This window comes from Drosophila persimilis, unplaced genomic scaffold, assembly GCF_003286085.1.
Source record: "Drosophila persimilis strain 14011-0111.01,24,50 unplaced genomic scaffold, DperRS2 tig00000124-arrow-pilon, whole genome shotgun sequence".
In the NCBI taxonomy this organism is placed as follows: Eukaryota; Metazoa; Arthropoda; class Insecta; order Diptera; family Drosophilidae; genus Drosophila; species Drosophila persimilis.
Window position 1 is genome coordinate 2,382,717 of NW_020825294.1, and position 16,923 is coordinate 2,399,639.

A 16,923-nucleotide genomic window follows, 5' to 3' on the forward strand; every position below is an offset into this window, starting at 1 on the left:
TAGTTGTTTTTCCATGCGCTTGAGCACGCGGCTTTTTTTTTATTTGTTTGTGATTTCGCGCTTAATAAAATAATAATAATAAGAATTACCCATGAGTGATTAGTGTTTAAATATTTTTTTTATTGTTTTCAAAGCTTATGTTTCTTGGTCGCTTAAATCTCGTGTGTGTGTGTGTGTAAGTGAAATGCGCAGCAGCCCAGCAAAGGTTTTTTTCTTGTTTATTTTGATCAAAGCAATAAAAAGCGGTTAAATATAAATATTTAGTGGTTTTGTTGAAATAAAGTGTGCTTTATTTAATGTAAAATGATCAACACACGTGAAATTGTGATGGCGCAAGGGGCCTGTATGTAATAACTGTGTATATATGTACATATGTATATACATATGTACGTTCTGTACGCATTAAGTGTTTATTTGCGTATAAAATCAATCTTCCAACCACTTGAAGGTTGATTTTCATCATCTTTTGGCACAGATGGTTAATATTACATTTGTCACAATATTTGGAGAGCAAACCATAGGTAAATATCACCAGAAGAACTAAGAGCAGAGCAGAATCATTAATAATACAAATAGAAACTCATTCATAGTCTGTGCATCAACGACGACGACGACTGCCCCGGCATCAGGGGGCATCAAAGTGGAATTGGATTCATCTGAAAGAGGCGGGTCATAATTGAAGATATGATGCTCCATGCCCCATGCTCCAGCCATGAGCAAAGGTGACACCAAAGGGAAGACCTTCGACTGGCAATAAAATAAATGCCATTTACTGATGAGTCATCAGCATAATTTTTACGATTTGTCCCATTCGATGAATAAACAAATAAACCAATGGACACGGGAGCTGGGACCCGGGACTCAGGACCCTCTGGATTGGACTCTAGTTTGAGCGTGTCACGAAAACATTTCGCATGCATTGACTTTTTATGGCAGCCCCAAACCGAGTGAACCGAACGCACGAATCGAAAAGCCACATGGACCGACGAGAGAGAGAGACGGAGAGGGGCACTGGGTATCCACAAATAATGCAAAATCATTTAGTGGAACTCCTAGGCACACACACCGTACAGATGCTGGCACCCCTCCCGCCTCAAAGTCATAAAATCCGGCACCGAATGAAATTCTCATCAAGACGCAAGTTGGCACAATTTCAGTTTGGCGCTGAAGCAACTTGAAAACACGACCAAAATGAGCCCGAATCGCAGTAGGAGTCGTTGCCACAGCCCACAGGACTCTCGGCAGTGGTCAGGCATGGGGCCAGCATCGTGCTGCTGCCGCTGCCACTCCTGCTCCTGGCAATCGCGCGTGACTAACGTAATCAGCTCACGTAACGCCTGAATGAGATGAGATGAAATCAGCATACACTCCGGGCCACGCAGGACTATGCTCTCCTACGCTGCCGTCGCTCCGCACCGATTCCGACTGCATAAATGTCGAATTTATACGAAAATGAAGCCGCGCAGGCCATTCGACCAGCTGCTGGGGCATCATTCACACGGCCACCAGATGCTTTGAGGGGTAAGTACCACCCCCCTAACGAAATGTTTTGTAGATCTTTGACACGCGATACTGCCCTGGCCTGGCCGTCTTTGGTGGGTGTTCAGATGGTAATGTAATGCTTTCATTGGTTAATTTACAAACAAATGGCTTCTAAATCTATTTTCCATAAACATAACATTCCAGCAAAACGATCGCTGGAGCTGGGGATCTTGGGAGCTTAAAGGAGGGACAATGGAGAGATCTATAAATGGCATTCTTGGACATTAACGAAAGAGGAGATTTGTAAATGGGAACCTTTTGGAAGCCTATAAGTTATATCTAATCGTATCTACTGGCAGGACTCAAGTACTTATATGATTACTGCCTTCGAACAAGCGAGCAGAGCGGATTCCATTTAAATGCAAAGACCTATCATTAGTAAGTGAACCCGGGACATAAAAACGTAGAGAACGGCTAACCCAATGAGACCGGAGACCAGAGACCGATACCGAGAACCCTGCAAAACATCACGCATAAGTTTCATTTTATTTTGATTTTTATGACTGCACCATGGACTGTGACACTGTCTCCGATTCGGGCAGTGTCCCACCTGGATCACTTGCTAAATAACCCACAAAAACCAAAAAAACAAAAAAAAGAATCCCCAAAAACAAGAGGGAGGTACATGGGTGGCTCTCTGGGGGGTGTGGTGTGCGGTCCGGGGTAGATGATGTGTCCATGAGAACTAAAGCAGGGAAAATGCCTATTTACGAGCTTGCATGCGGCCGGACAGGACAGCAGGCAGGCAGGCAGACAGCAGGACACATGGTAATCATATATTTTGGTCATATCTGTGGACCATAAAACCAGTGTCCTTATGTGCCTGTCAATGAGTTGTTTCATGACATTTATTTCGCTTGTTCCCCCCGCACACACACACAACCATCCCCTACGTCCTTTCGGATACGGGACATGGACTATCCTGCGTGCAGATGGAAAATATTTTAGTGTCCATTTAATGTCCAATCTAAGATGAGCTCGTAACTTTTGATCGAATAAACGAGCAGCCCACACACACACACACACACACACATCCCACGGCCCATAGGTAAAGGTCAAAAGGAAAGGTAGGAAGGGTTCTGTTTTTGGTTCTGCTTCTGGACACGCACACCTCTAGCGGATGTGGGGGTCTCTTGGGATAATTCTTTAATTTTCTCACCGCTGTCAGCCGCATCCCAGTGCCATCGGACCGATAAGAGGAAGTTATTTCCTCAGATATTTGCTTATTTTATTTTATTAGTGGGATTTGGCTCGTTCGTGCTCTCGAAAGCCCTGTCTACAGCCCGTACCCGGGAGTCATAAATATTTAATTAAAATCAAAATTAGTTTTTCCAACTTGGCCGGCCCCCCTCCCCCGCCCCCCGTGACCTGGCGTCTTGCGGATTCCATCAAGCGATTCGCGTGGCCTAGAAATAATGTCATGCCTCCGACTTTCGACTGAATGTAAAAAGAGCTTTTCGCCGAGCACCTGGCGCCTTGTTTAAAAATTAAAATCGCACGCTCTCTACGCCTGGCCGCGCTTTCATATGGGACTCAAGCACCCCCTCCCCCACCAACCGCAGGACTCTTATATCTACAATTCCCCAACGCCCGCGCGCGAGAGAGAGAGAGATCAACAATTGTGGTGGCTTCAGCGGCGATTTAAGCGCTGGGCACACGCAATCCCCCTGCCCCGTCTATGGAGAGCCTGCCCTATAAAGTAGATTTGCATGCGACGCCCCAGAGACCCCTCTTGGCTGTAGGGGGGGTGCTGGCATCCCCAATTGAATGGGGGACTGGCGCGAATCCGTTGATGTGATGACAGGAGTGGCTGCAAATGGGGAAAAACGCACAGAACACAAGGTAAAATTGAATACTTTTAACAGAAAGACTGGCATTAATATTGCATTGTATTTTCTCTAGAAATCTCTGGCATGTCGTCCTAGCAGGCTGTTTACTGAAGCCTCCGCTGAAGTACTGCTGAGTAGCGATGGCTCTCCCGCAGGAAGGCCTTCAAATCTAAGACCTGGACATCATGATTGTTGCTTAGCCTGCGGCTCAGGGTAATATTGAAATGCATGGCATTTTGATCCCTGACCACGACCACCAGGCTCCACAATCTCCTAATGAAGTTGTGGAGATTCTTCTGCCCATCCACCGATAGCTGGTGTGCCCGAAGGGATCGTGGCTTCCAGCAGAAGAAAGGCAGTGATGCTCTACTCCAAGCTCTGCTCTGGAAAAAGAAGTCCAAGCCAAGACGATTCTTGCAGCGCCAGACCGTCTGATGAGTCCAGGTGCATCAGAATGTTGATCGCCAGGTGGCTGAATATAGGACGGCTTCACGGACATTGGTTCCTCCAGCATTTTCCGAGAATACTGCAGGGAAAGCCACATCCTCTCCAAGTATTCCCAGACCTAAGGCAAGTGATAAAATTCAACCTCGATGGCAAGACCATGCTGATCCACCTCTGGCTTTCCCAATTCATAGATGGCCCAAAGACCGGCGCTGAAGAAGCTCTTAAAGAACACACTCTATCTGTAGATGCTCCTGCTGCTGATCCTCCTAGTGGCCTTTGGATCTTCGGATTTGGGTAGCCACCAAAACATTCTTTGTCCTTGTTAGATTTCAAATCTTTGCTGGCATGCCGCAACGTTTCGTCCCACTGTCGCTTTCATGCAAATACTTGGGCTTAATTTTCACAAATTGCATTGCTGTTGGGGGTTCGGGGTGTGCCCCTGGAACTGGTCCCATCATCATTTAAATGCCGCATTATCAGTGGTCAGCAGCGAACGGGCCAGTCACCTCGTCGAATTGTCATAAACAATCAAAATCCATTTAAAATTGTACATGCAATTTGGTCGAATCGAGTCGGGAATCCACCTGCCAGCCAGACGCAAGCGATGGAGGAGGACGAGCACCAGCAGCAGCAGTAGCAGTAGAAGGAGTTGCAGGACGAGCTGCCAGATGCCGACACCATCAACGCCTCGTCAAGTGTGTGGGCGGAGTACTGGAGTATGCTGGAGTCTGTTCATTGGCTTGACTCCCATCCACAGGCCAGACAGAGAGAGAGAGAGAGAGAGCGCAGCGCCACTTGTCAGCCATGTGCCATGTCCTGGGCATGTCCTGCGTGCCAGTGTGTGTGCATGTGCCTGTGCCAGTGCCTGTGCCTGGGCCTGTATATCGTTGATATGATAATTGGCATGAGGTAATAATCCACTTGGATACGTTGACAATCGTTTATATCGCAATCAGTGTCATGCCGTCTGCCTTCTGTTTGGCTCTGCCTCTGCCTCTGAATGTGGCTCTCGTCCTGCTGCTGCACCAGCAATCCAGTGTCCTGCCTGCATAAAGTATAATTTCCCAGCCATGTTCTCTCTTCGTTGCTGTGGCTGCTACTCCATGCCACTCGTGCTCTGCTCCATCGACGAACAGTCCGGCGACATATTAAATAACAATGAACTGCAATTGCCCAACGAGTCTCGTAATTCGTTTGTAATGCGTGCAGACGCACAGATTTTGAGTAGTCACAGTCGCTCGCTCTGTGTGGCACCCATCCACATGTCCTGCTGCATGTCCTTACACACAGCTCTCCAACTGCTCAACCGCTCTATGGCTGGAGTCGGTCTCTCGTGTCTGTCCGTCTGTCTGGCCTGTTTCTTTGTCACTTGTTTTGTTTTATGTCCTCTCTCTCTCGCCGGGCAATTGTCCTTCGCATTGCTGCATATAATTCCTGATTTCCGAGTTTAACTCCGTTGCCGGCTGTTAAATTTAATCACTTTTTGGAATCGTTTCGGTCTGCATCGACCATATATGGGGGGTATTGAGACTGGGGTTTGGGGAAATGGAAAGCGGAAAGCGGAAAGTAGAGACAAAGTCAATTTTGTGGAAATGACAAACCCACGCGGTAAAATCTAATTGAAAGGATTTCGATTTCGTAGCATTTATGCTTTTACCTGCTTCGTTCGGTGCTTTGTTTGGGAATATTATTTTGAAAAACAGCGGGAATTTTCATTTCTTTTTTTTGTATTATTTTGTCGGGGATCTGGAATACTTTGGAACTTGGAATAATAAATATAATGGAGAAACCTAAAAATACTTATAATATAATGATTCGGATTTAATTACTCTATGCTTTAGAGTGGTATTTAAGGGCATTTTTAACTATTGTTTCACCCTAATTCGCTCTTATTTACAAAATTCATGTTTCATTAGGTTTATTGTTGAATTTATATTTTTTTAAGCAGTTCTTAGAACGGAAATGGTTCTATCATGGATTTGGTTTACTTTTGAATTGGGAATATAATAAATATAATTTAAATTTATTGATAACACCCGAAAATATCTCAAAATACTTAAAATAAAATGATTCGAATTTAATTACGCGATTATTTCGAGTTTTAAATTTAAAATTTTAATCGATTTAAACGAATTATTGACTTCTGTTTCACCCCAATTCGCTCTTATTTGAAAAAAGAGCGTTTCATTAGGTTTATTGTTGAATCCATATTTTTTTAAGCAGTTCTTTGAATAGGAGGGGCTCTGCTCTGACTTTGATTTGGAGTTGAAAGAGTTAAAAGAATTGAAATATAATGATTAGACCTGAAAATATGTGAAATATGAAGATCAGAATTTCCTTGCTAGATGATTTCGAGTTGTATTTAAAGAAATCCTCTCCGTTTCATTCACTTTTTTGGTTTCTAAATAAGAATTTGACGAGGAAAGATGTTGATCTACGAGTGGTAGCTCTTTTCTCACAATAAAGCTGGCCAAAAGTAGGTCCTTCCTTTGTATAATTCAAAAATATTCATATACCTTCTCTCTTTTATTCAAAAAAGAAAAGAGAATGTTCCACTGGTTGGTTCCACTGTACCCTTCTGCCTCTTCATTTTGTTCAAAAAAATTCTCATCTGGCTCTCCTGGCCAGCCCACAAATAAGACAAGTAATATATTTCATTAAAAACACTTTGCAAAATCAGATAAAATAATTATTATTGAAAGGTTTGCCAGGCGGACACCCCAACCATTCCCGAGATGAGCAGAGAGGCACTGAGTGTGTTTATTATGGGAACAGCAAACCGTATTAGACAGCAAACGACAGCACACACATGGAACGGTGGACCAGCCAGAACCTCCTCTGGCAGCACATTTTTCGAGGACACTTTGCGATGCAAAAAGGCGAAAATTTATGCGCACAGAGCGGCGAGGAGGCGAGGGAGGGGAAGGAGCAGGAAGTCAGGAAGGCGAGGAGGTCTTTAGGAAGCCGGAGGCTGAGGGCGTCAGATGGACATCCGGCTGGAAGGAGCGCGGCACTTTCACGCTTGACCTCACTCCCACGGCCTGCTTAGCCTCTTGACCAGGCCCTAAATGTGGGCGGGGAATCACCGGCGTGTGGAATGGGCAGCGTACGCGACCGACCCGTGTGTGGGCGCCTCTTGTGCGTTACTTTTTTTTATTATTATGGTAGCCACCACTTGCAATGAAAGCATTTCCGTATCCGGCAGCGATGCTTCCGAGGCACAGCCACAGCGCGAAAGAGAGCGCCAGCGCCAGCGGCAGCGGCACCCAAAGCCAAAAGGATCCCAAGGAGCCGCTGGCCCCAGCGTGGAGTCCACTTTAATTTTTGTTTTGTTTATAATTTACGCGACACAACATCAATTAAGTGCTTGGCCGGAAAAGCGCATACTACTCGTGCTACCTGCAGCTGAAAAAAGCAGTCATAAATTCTCGCCCTAAAGTGTTGGCGAGTGTCGGTCGGAGTCGGCGTTGGAGTCGGAGTCGGAGTCCCCTCCAGAGGTGGGAGGTGGGGCGCACCGGTACACCATTCCACTGGTCCACCGGCAGACCAGCTGCAATGTCCTGGAACATAAATAGCCAACGCCATTTTGGTATGCGTTCCCTTTTTTATGTATCACACAAATCATTTTATTGAATACACACTGTATACGGGTGTACGGTGTATTTAAGCACTGAAAATGTTACAAAATGGAGAGGTAGGGGTGAGAGTTGATCTTTTGGGTTCTTTACTATGAGAACTGAAGATAAAAGTACTCGATGAGGCAGTTTTTTGGGGCTTTGCAGAAGAATTTGATGGATGCTTTGAAACATATACCAATTATTGGATATTCCTCTTGGTTTATTTTGAATAGGGATAGTTTTGAACCAAGATTTGTAGCTATTTTTAGTAACTGAGTACCAGGTATCATGGTGTTGAGGTACGTGTGCCTCGATATCTTACTATTTCCACTGGTTTAAGCATTTATTTGTGCGGAATTTGAAGTATTCTTTTCAATGAATATAAATTGAGTTTTAGATCGTTTTTTGTATCTATAAAATACCATAATTCATCTTTGAAAGAATTTATGTATTTCTGTCACCTTTTAACCCAAAATCCCTCTTCCCTGTGGACAAATCTATAAATTTATCAGCTTAATAGCAAAACTGAACCCATATACATTCTAGACCCTTGAATGGAAATCAATTTCCAACTTTGAAACCAGACGCGAGCCGTAAAAATGACTGCAACGAGCACGAGGGCATACGGGCAGCAGACACACACTCGTACGTACGTGCAAAGATGCCTTCTAATTGGAATTAACGAAAACAATTTATGGTCCAAGTTGGTGTGATTTGTTGGAGTGACATTACGATGCGGTAAACGGACGATGGCCCAGACTCGGAGCCGAACGAACGAACGAACCCCCAAAAACGGTTAACGATAGCAACGCCAAGTGCGCCATAAACTCTACGGAAGGAATATGGAGATGGGTCTTGGACAAGTTTCTGGCCCTGTGTGTGTGTGATGGCACTTGCAGACGCAATTTGTTACAACAAAAAAGGGTCCAAGAAGACATTAGACGGCAGCATAAACAAAACTCCAGACGGACCCTCGAAACACCCATTGGGAGGGGTAGAACACACACACACACACACACACACACCGAAGAAAGTGTCCACCAAGTGTGGGGAGGGGGTGAAGTTACAACTCACTTAAAGTTAATTTTTTTGGAAATAAGTGTCTCGGATTAAATTGGGGGATAAGTCAATTGATTGAGAGACAATTGATTAAGGATTTATGGGGATGGGTACTTGCTTTATTTCGAATACAGATTGAAACCAATTAAGACTTATCTAAGCGTCTATCGAAGTAAGACAAGTGCATCGATTAGTCCCAAAAACAAATGATGGATAAGTCTTTCTTAATTCATTTTGATTATTCTTCGGTGGAAGATTCAATTATCTAAGCGTGTATCGAAGTACTAGTTGTATCGACAAGTGCACCGATTAGTTTCGATAACAAACGATAGAAGAATATTTAAATTGTTTGTAATTTTCTTAGCTCTACATTGCCCCAAGATAAATTACAGTATAATTATAAACTTGAATCTTTGTCTTAACAAATTATGAAGCTTTTATGGTCTTTAAAGCTATGGCTGTCGATACATATCGATCGCAATGCACCACTGATTGCAGAAACGTTTCCCTATCGCCCAAAAGAACTCGGTTTCTCGTTCCTTTTTAACGCTATTCAGGCCCAGCCATTCAATTAGCAAATAATGCAGTGCAGTTCATTGTAAAATGAATCAATCTTAAGCGTGGGGGGGAGTGGGGGCGAGTGAATTTATTTATTGGCTTAGCCGTGTGCAGTGGATGCGACATTCAAATGAATCGAAATGAATGTTTTGCTGCATTCATCCATTTATTCACGCACCATAAACTAAGGACGAATTTATACCAAAGGACATAAAAATAATAAAATTAATGGGGGTGCTATGGCCCGAACCCGAACAAGTGAGAGGCGACTTTTATTCCAATTCCAATCGGGAGGAGAGGCCAGGCCCCCAGGCCCCCATGGATGATGTTCAAACAGGTATTCGACGCGACTTCTCTCTCGTTTCAGAATTAAATATACATTTCATTTCAAATTGGCTCACAGAATGAGCATTTTTGGACAATCGGAGGAGACGGAACACGGACGGGGGGACACGACCGCGACCAAAATAATTTCCAACCATTTGCCAGATTTTGAATGCAGCTGCCGCCAATGCCAGTGCCACTGCCAGTGCCACCGCCGCCTCTGCATAGATTTTGGGCAATGCATTGTAATTTACGCGACAATTGCAATAAACATTAGTTCATTTGTTACGCAATGTACTGCACCCAGAAGTACCCTTCTGTCCCGTGCCCCATGCCCCATGCCGCATGCCCCCCCTGCTCGCTGGCTGTGCTGTTTGTGGGTTTGCGGCTGGCACATTAAATTAATTACTCATGTTATTATTTTGGCCGAAATGAAGTACGCAACAATTTATAATCGGCGGCTACATGAGATTAGAAGTACCTGCGGTGCATGGTGCAACTCCTGGGCGCTGCAACCATTTTGCTTTATTAGTCCGAAAAACTGCATACATACTCGTATATTTCCAAATCAAAATTCCACGAATTTTCCACGAATGCCGGCTTCTGTTTGGAATAAAACGCTAATTTATGAACAACTAATTTCCACAAAATGTTGCGCCTCCAAATGGTTTGTCTTTTTTGTCATTGCAGGACTAACGGTTCCAAAAATGGCAATTTCCATTCGAGAGCGATCGTAGAGGGGGTCCAAGAAGGAACAGAGTATCTGTTTTTAGATGATTATCGAGTCTTTAAGGTACTCTTATGATTCCATATTTCATCATCTAACTAATTTCCATTACAATCTCCATTTCCTAGTCGTAATCCCAAGGATTACTGTACACTCGGAGAGCCAAGAATCCTAACAACTGCATTACATTGAATGCCCCGCCCGAAGGCGACTAAATTTAGTTGGGAAATTTATGGCAATTGCTCAAGCAAAGCATTAATCCCATTTAAATGTCCTCCGACTTGTGGAATCAACAGGCGGTTGCAACACAATCACAACCTAATGCATCCGCCGAGGCAGAGAGTGAGAGAGAGCGAGAGAGAGAAAGGAAGGAAGGATGTACCAGAGCTGCAGTCGGTCGTCCCCCTCCTGTTTTCTGGGGGGGGTTCCTAATGTATGATTATGTCCGAAACACAAAGCATACGCCAAGGACAACGAGGAGGAGTCGGAGGAGGAGGTGGCAGAGTGCGGAGTGTGGCTGGCGATTGGTCAACGAGGCGTTGTGTTGCATCCTCCATGTAAGCAAAGTACCGTCCGCCCGGTTCAGCCCCATTTATTTGCATCCGAAATTTGCACATGTTCAAATCGAGATTTACGACGGCGAGTGACATCATTAATCAAGCGCCTGATTGGTGATCCTGTTCCTGTTAATTAATACAATAATGGATTGCGTGGCTTCTACCAGGGGACGACTCTCTTCGGAGTCCTTCGAAAGACGACAAAAGGCTGCTGCTTCGCAGGATTTACGGCAAAACGGAGAAGGCAAGTGCGCACCGCAAGTGCGTGTAGCCGGCCAAAAAGGATAAAAGCTAGAACTTACAGGACAGCAAAGGAAAAAAGACTAACGCATCTCCTTCCACCGCCTGAAACATTGATTTAAAATTTACAACGGTCATGGCAAAGGTTGCTGCAACATGGCCATATGTTGCATTGATTTATCATTGGGATAGGCGATGTGGCAGCCAAAATGGAAATCTGTTGCAGCTGCTACCGGTACACTGTCTCCTAGATAAATTCTCAGCCAAAACAAAACATCAGAGCAGGTGATGGGATGGGATGGAATGGAATGGTGGCTGCCTCCCTCACACACAAATTTCAATTAACAATTTTACCCTTAATTTTGGACCAAAAAAGCCACACAAAAATCAGCCAAAAAGTCAACAGGGGAGGAGGTGTTTTTTGGGGTGGGAGGTTGGGCCAGCAAACTAAATTACAATTTTGCTAAGACTAAGGACGGTAGCTGGAACCCTCTTCTATCCTATTTTTGGTCTATGCTCTGGAGCATCAATTATGATTATCGTCACGTTTTATGAGACGTTCACTCGACAACTTTATGACTTGGGCCACGCCACGAGGCTTGTCAAGCGGCAGAAAGTATGCACACTCGTATAATGAATATTGACAAAGGATACCACTACCACCTACTACTACTAGCTGCCCCATGCCCCGTGCCCCATGAGGTATATGAGCGGTGTGTAGGCAGGTAACACTTTGTTTGCTGTCCTCATTTATTCATTAGGGGAACACATTTGTTAGATGAAAGAAGAACAAACGGTGGGTGTACGTGAAAGCTAAGGGGAATCTAACGCAATTCGGATCAAATGCAGAGTCAGCAGGGGGCTAAAGTTGGGGAAAAACTAGGATATATTCAAGTACTACTTCCAAAGTCTGTGACTTGCCACAAGCTCCACACTCGAGAGATAAAAGAGCTGAAATTTTAATTTTTACACTTAGATTTAAAAATGTAAACCAAAAGATATGCCCCGAGTGTGGAGTTAGTAAAAAGAAAGTGCTTTCACTTATATAATACTTAAATATGAAATTAAATATATTTCTTTTTTTGTAAATAAATATATCGAATTACAAAAAAAAACACCAATAGAGATAATTGATGGTAAAAATGGTAAAAAAAAACCTACATTAATACTATTTTAAAATAAGTGAACTGATTTCGAATATTCTGTTCCGTTTCGTAGATTTTTTCATTTTACTGGATTAAGCCAAAGTCGACTTATATTTCGCGTACGTTCGTATCCACATATTTATTGCTATTATTGAGAAAACTTAAAATTGTATGAACCCCATCTTATGTACTAAAAATAGAGCTAACAAAATTGTATCCAATCGTCTAAAAAACCTCGGTAAATATTTGTCTTATTTTTGTTCATCAACAGACGACGAACGTACGTTTGGGACCCGCGAAATTGCCCATATTTAAATTAAATAATAATGAAATATTTAATTAAATTCATATTGAGATGAAATATATTTCCTATATTTATTATAATGTTTTTTCTATTTAGATCAAATATGGCCCATATTAAATATATTTTTGTACATTTATGTTGAATTTTAAGTTTAAAATTAAGAGTTATATTGTTTTTTAAACGAAGAAACATTTAATATTTGTATCTTGGATAAGCATATATTTTTACCATTTTATAAGTTAATATTCTTTCAAAAATAGTTTTCCTCAAACTCTATTAAAATTCATGTGGAATTGTCTTGATTATATTTTATCGGAGAACTCACTTAAATCCTTAAACAATACGTTGTTTCAACCAGAAAAAGATTGATTTATCTAAAAATCCCATCAATCAACACCGAATGTCAAATTTTCTTTATAAAAAATGATTTTAGCTATTACAAATTTAGACGAATTAGAGCTTTAGGCGGCTAATAGAAGGTGGCTGTGATGTCAAGCCTCTTATTTTTAGGGGTTTTCTCCTCGAAAACCCCAAGAAAAAATCCCACCAATCCTAGCTCTCCCTACAGGGTCTTTTTCTTGGCTTTCAAAAATCCCTACGCAGTTGCTTCTAATTGTTCTACACAAAAAAATATTAATAAGCAAATTTATAAAAAAAAGGATAAGAAAGGGAAAACCTCCTCTCCAATCTAGTAAACCCCCAAGTCCCAAAAGCGGAGGACAATTACAACCCAAAACGAAATTTCAATTAGCGGCACTTAGCGTCAGCTGCCAGTGGAAAAACCCCAGCGGAAAACTGCCAAAAGAAAAGAAAAGGAGTATCTAATAACAACTAAATGATATTAGAGATGAAATTAGCTGTGGCTGTGGCTGCAAGAGTCAAGAAATTGAAGGCAATGCCACAAACCGCAGCCAAAGGAGAGACACTTCTGATGCTGTTTTTCTCTTTTTTTTGGTTTGGTGGCACATTAGACAGAAAAACAATTTTCATTTGCAAATTGCGTGTGTTGTTCCGTTCAGACGCTTTTTGTCTGTATTTTGCATTTTCCATTTTCCATTAGATTTTTACATTCGTAATCGTTTTTTGAATCGCAATTTTGCTTAGTGATTTCTTTGGCATTTTCTAATTGCTGCGGACAAAACAGCAAAACTACTGCAAATATGCACGAGTATGTCTGCAATTTGGTAAAGTTGTTTTCGGGTTAACCAGAGCTTGGAAAATTGTCTACTTAATTGTTATTTAGAGCAGTGATATCTGGAAATTGTCTAATTATAGAGTGAGTTTTGTCTAAATGGGGCTTAGAAAATGGGTTTACAGAGCGGCATTTAACTAAAACGAAAGGAGAGTGCTTAAGATTTGAATGGGGAAGAGTTTGAGTTTGTTTAAGGAGAGAGAAGTCATAGAACTAAAGAAACTATAATTATTTATAGATATTTTTGCTGCGGATGTATATTATTTTAAGCATAATGGTTCTTGGAAATCTTCATACTTATTTTATTAATTAATGTATCTTTTATTTATTATTATTATCATTAATTGTTAATTGATTTTGTTAATTATTTATTAATTAATGTATCTTTTATTTATTATTATTATCATTAATTGTTAATTGATTTTGTTAATTATTTATTAATTAATGTATCTTTTATTTATTATTATTATCATTTATTGTTAATTGATTTTGTTAATTATTTATTAATTAATGTATCTTTTATTTTGTTATAGATTCATATACAAAGGTGCAAAGGATTCTCAGCATCAGGGTAAGTGCATTTGTGATTTAAAATAACATTCAAATACCTTTTATATTTTATTTCATTTATAAAATATTTTGGAATAAAAATCTTAAAAGAAGTCAAAGATCTCCATAGAATATTTAAAGAATATTGTGAACAAAAACTATTTAAAAATTTAAAATTAAAATTTAAAATTTTATCGCTAATAGAATACAAGTTTTTGCTTAAAGCTAGCATTTCCAAAACTGGGTTCCGACTTCAAATTATCTTAACAGCTGTAAGGTAACAATTTGAGTTAATAAAATTATGTTAAAATTTGGGATTATTATTCGATAACCAAAGGGAAAAGGTGGTCGATAAAAACCCTTGAAAAAAAGTTCTATTGATTTGGACTTAATGTTAATTCGAGATAAATTATTTTCTTATTAGAAACTATCTCTTAGAAATATTATTTTTTACCTAATAGAGCTCTTAGAGATTTTGTATAATTTTTAAATATATATTTTAATTTATTTACATATACATATAATGATATTTTACTATATTTTAATTGCATTTCCCCTCTATAAATACCCTGCACCGAAATTATCTCTGATTTGAGCACACAAAAATCTCGCATCCTTTCTATAACTCTTTTTTTTTATTTTGGACCAAAAGTTTTTGGGTTCAAACATCAAAACATTCCATGCCATTACACAAATCCAAACGTATCCTTTATGAGAGGATACCCTGCCCTGGCTTCCTGTACTGCATTCCCCCGCTCCCTGGCCCGAATGTTGACCGAGTATTTTGGATGATTGTCGAGCATGTGAAACTTCTTGAAGATAATAATAATTTAGTGCTGTTGAAATGACTTTTGACCATCACACACAATTGATACGATCCCCCGGCTCTCCCTGCCGCCCCTCCCTTCCTCCCACACACACACACGCAGGAACACACGTGTGTGCTCAAATAGGTTCGTGCCACAAAACCTTGGAATGCAACTGCCGCAGAGTCGAGTACCGGAGTACCGGAGTACCAAGTCGACTCTCGGAGTAGTAGTTTGCACAATCAAAAACTGGCGGAGGAGAGAGAGGGAAGCAGGCCATTTGTTCGTTGCCGCATCTCAAAGAAATAAACAAAAGGGGCATGCCGCCAAAATGCCGGAAAATCCACACATCCTGCAGCATTTGGTGAGGGGGGAGGGGGGGGATCTGTGGCAGCCACTTTGCATGCAGTCCGTACAACTTTCAAGCCACTGTTTTGTTGGCGGCTGGGATTCCTCTCTGGCAGGGCACAAGTGGAAAATGAATTTGTAAAAATTCACTCGTAATAATTTCTCGATTTTTGGTAAATTATTTGATTACACACACGTGTGTGTGTGTGGCACGAACCAACACCCAAGGATCCCAGGCTTCCAGCTCCAGCTCCAGCTCCAGCACTGATGCAATGTCTGGCCGGGCAGAGCACTCCCATATCCCATATCCCGCATCCCAGATCCCAGATCCTTCTTTTGGCCCGGGTGCCAGGGTCATAAAATAAACTTCATCTTCAGTTCGTGCCGCCTTGCACTTGGCGTTTGTCTTGTACTCCTCGGCAGTTGGGATGCGCATTCATTCGCAAAATTCACAAAACAAATAAAATAGTTTGTGTTTATCCCCCTCCACAAACTCGTGGCATCGTGTGGCATCTAGAAGGCGATTATATATGATGTGATTTGCTGGAACAATGGCTGAGGATTTTATCTTTTGAGGAGAATTCGATTTGGTGGAAGAAGAAAACTTTTTCACTGGTGTAGAGATGCAAAAATAAAGGAACAAATAGGAATAGGAACAATAGGAAAACCCTTGAAAAAAAGTTCTATTGATTTGGACTTAATGTTAGTTCGAGATAAATTATTTTCTTATTAGAAACTATATCTTAGAAATATTATTTTTTGCCTAATAAAGCCCTTAGAGATTTTGTATAATTTTTAAAGATATATTTTCATTTATTTACATATACATATAATGATATTTTTCTATATTTTGATTGTATTTCCCGTCTATAAATACCCTGCAACGAAATTATCTCTGATTTGAGCACACAAAAATCTCGAATCCTTTCTATAACTCTTTTTTTATTTTGGACCATCTTTCCCATAGATACTATTTCTATTTATGATATATCGATAATCTTAGATCGATGGGGGTAAAGATTTGTGCATAGATACATATATGGTCGAAAGAGGGTTAAATCAGAGAGAGCCTGGAGCCACTTTGAAAAGCCATTGTCTTTGGTTGAATGCTCTCGGATTGGCTGAAATTTGATCGATAGATATGTATGAAAATAGATTGATGGACATTCAAATAGATACATATTTGTATCTCCATATATATAACACCTTCAGTGAAATATCTATTGAAGAAAGTTTTCTAGTAGGTTCGGTTCCAGAAGCTCTTCTAGTCCCCCTAGAACCCACTCACAAATCCCACTTCTAAGCCACTGTCTCGCCTATCCCCCATTCGGGCGGGGGGGATGCCTTTATTAACCATCTCTGAAAGCAGTAATCATATCAGGGCACGGTTCTGTCTCTTCCCCCTTTGGCAAATGTTTCTTGGACAATTTTCCATATTAACCGCATATTTTTATGAACCAATTTGTTTGTCCAGCCTCCAAATGGAGTTCCACTGCAATGCCAGGGAAAAAAAGGGAAAGAAAAGTGTACGTTAAAATGAATTTACGGCGCGGAGGCCTGGCGAGCGGAAATTTCTTGTCTCGTTTTGGAATTAACTTAAGTTTTGCGTATAAATTTGTGTATTTAAAGATTGCCAGGATCGGCATCGGGGATTGGATGGACGGAAAGGGAACCCCGAG

The 16,923-nt window shown here is 41.3% G+C and overlaps 1 long non-coding RNA gene across 1 annotated transcript; it reads left to right on the forward strand.

Annotated features, from left to right (window-relative positions):
• The first annotated feature begins 597 nt into the window (after nt 1–597).
• On the forward strand, nt 598–10,115 carry LOC113565373. Its single transcript, XR_003408559.1, has 4 exons — nt 598–1,610; nt 1,687–1,785; nt 1,842–1,920; nt 10,067–10,115. It is a non-coding gene; the product is annotated as an uncharacterized LOC113565373 (long non-coding RNA).
• Nucleotides 10,116–16,923: the final 6,808 nt, after the last annotated feature.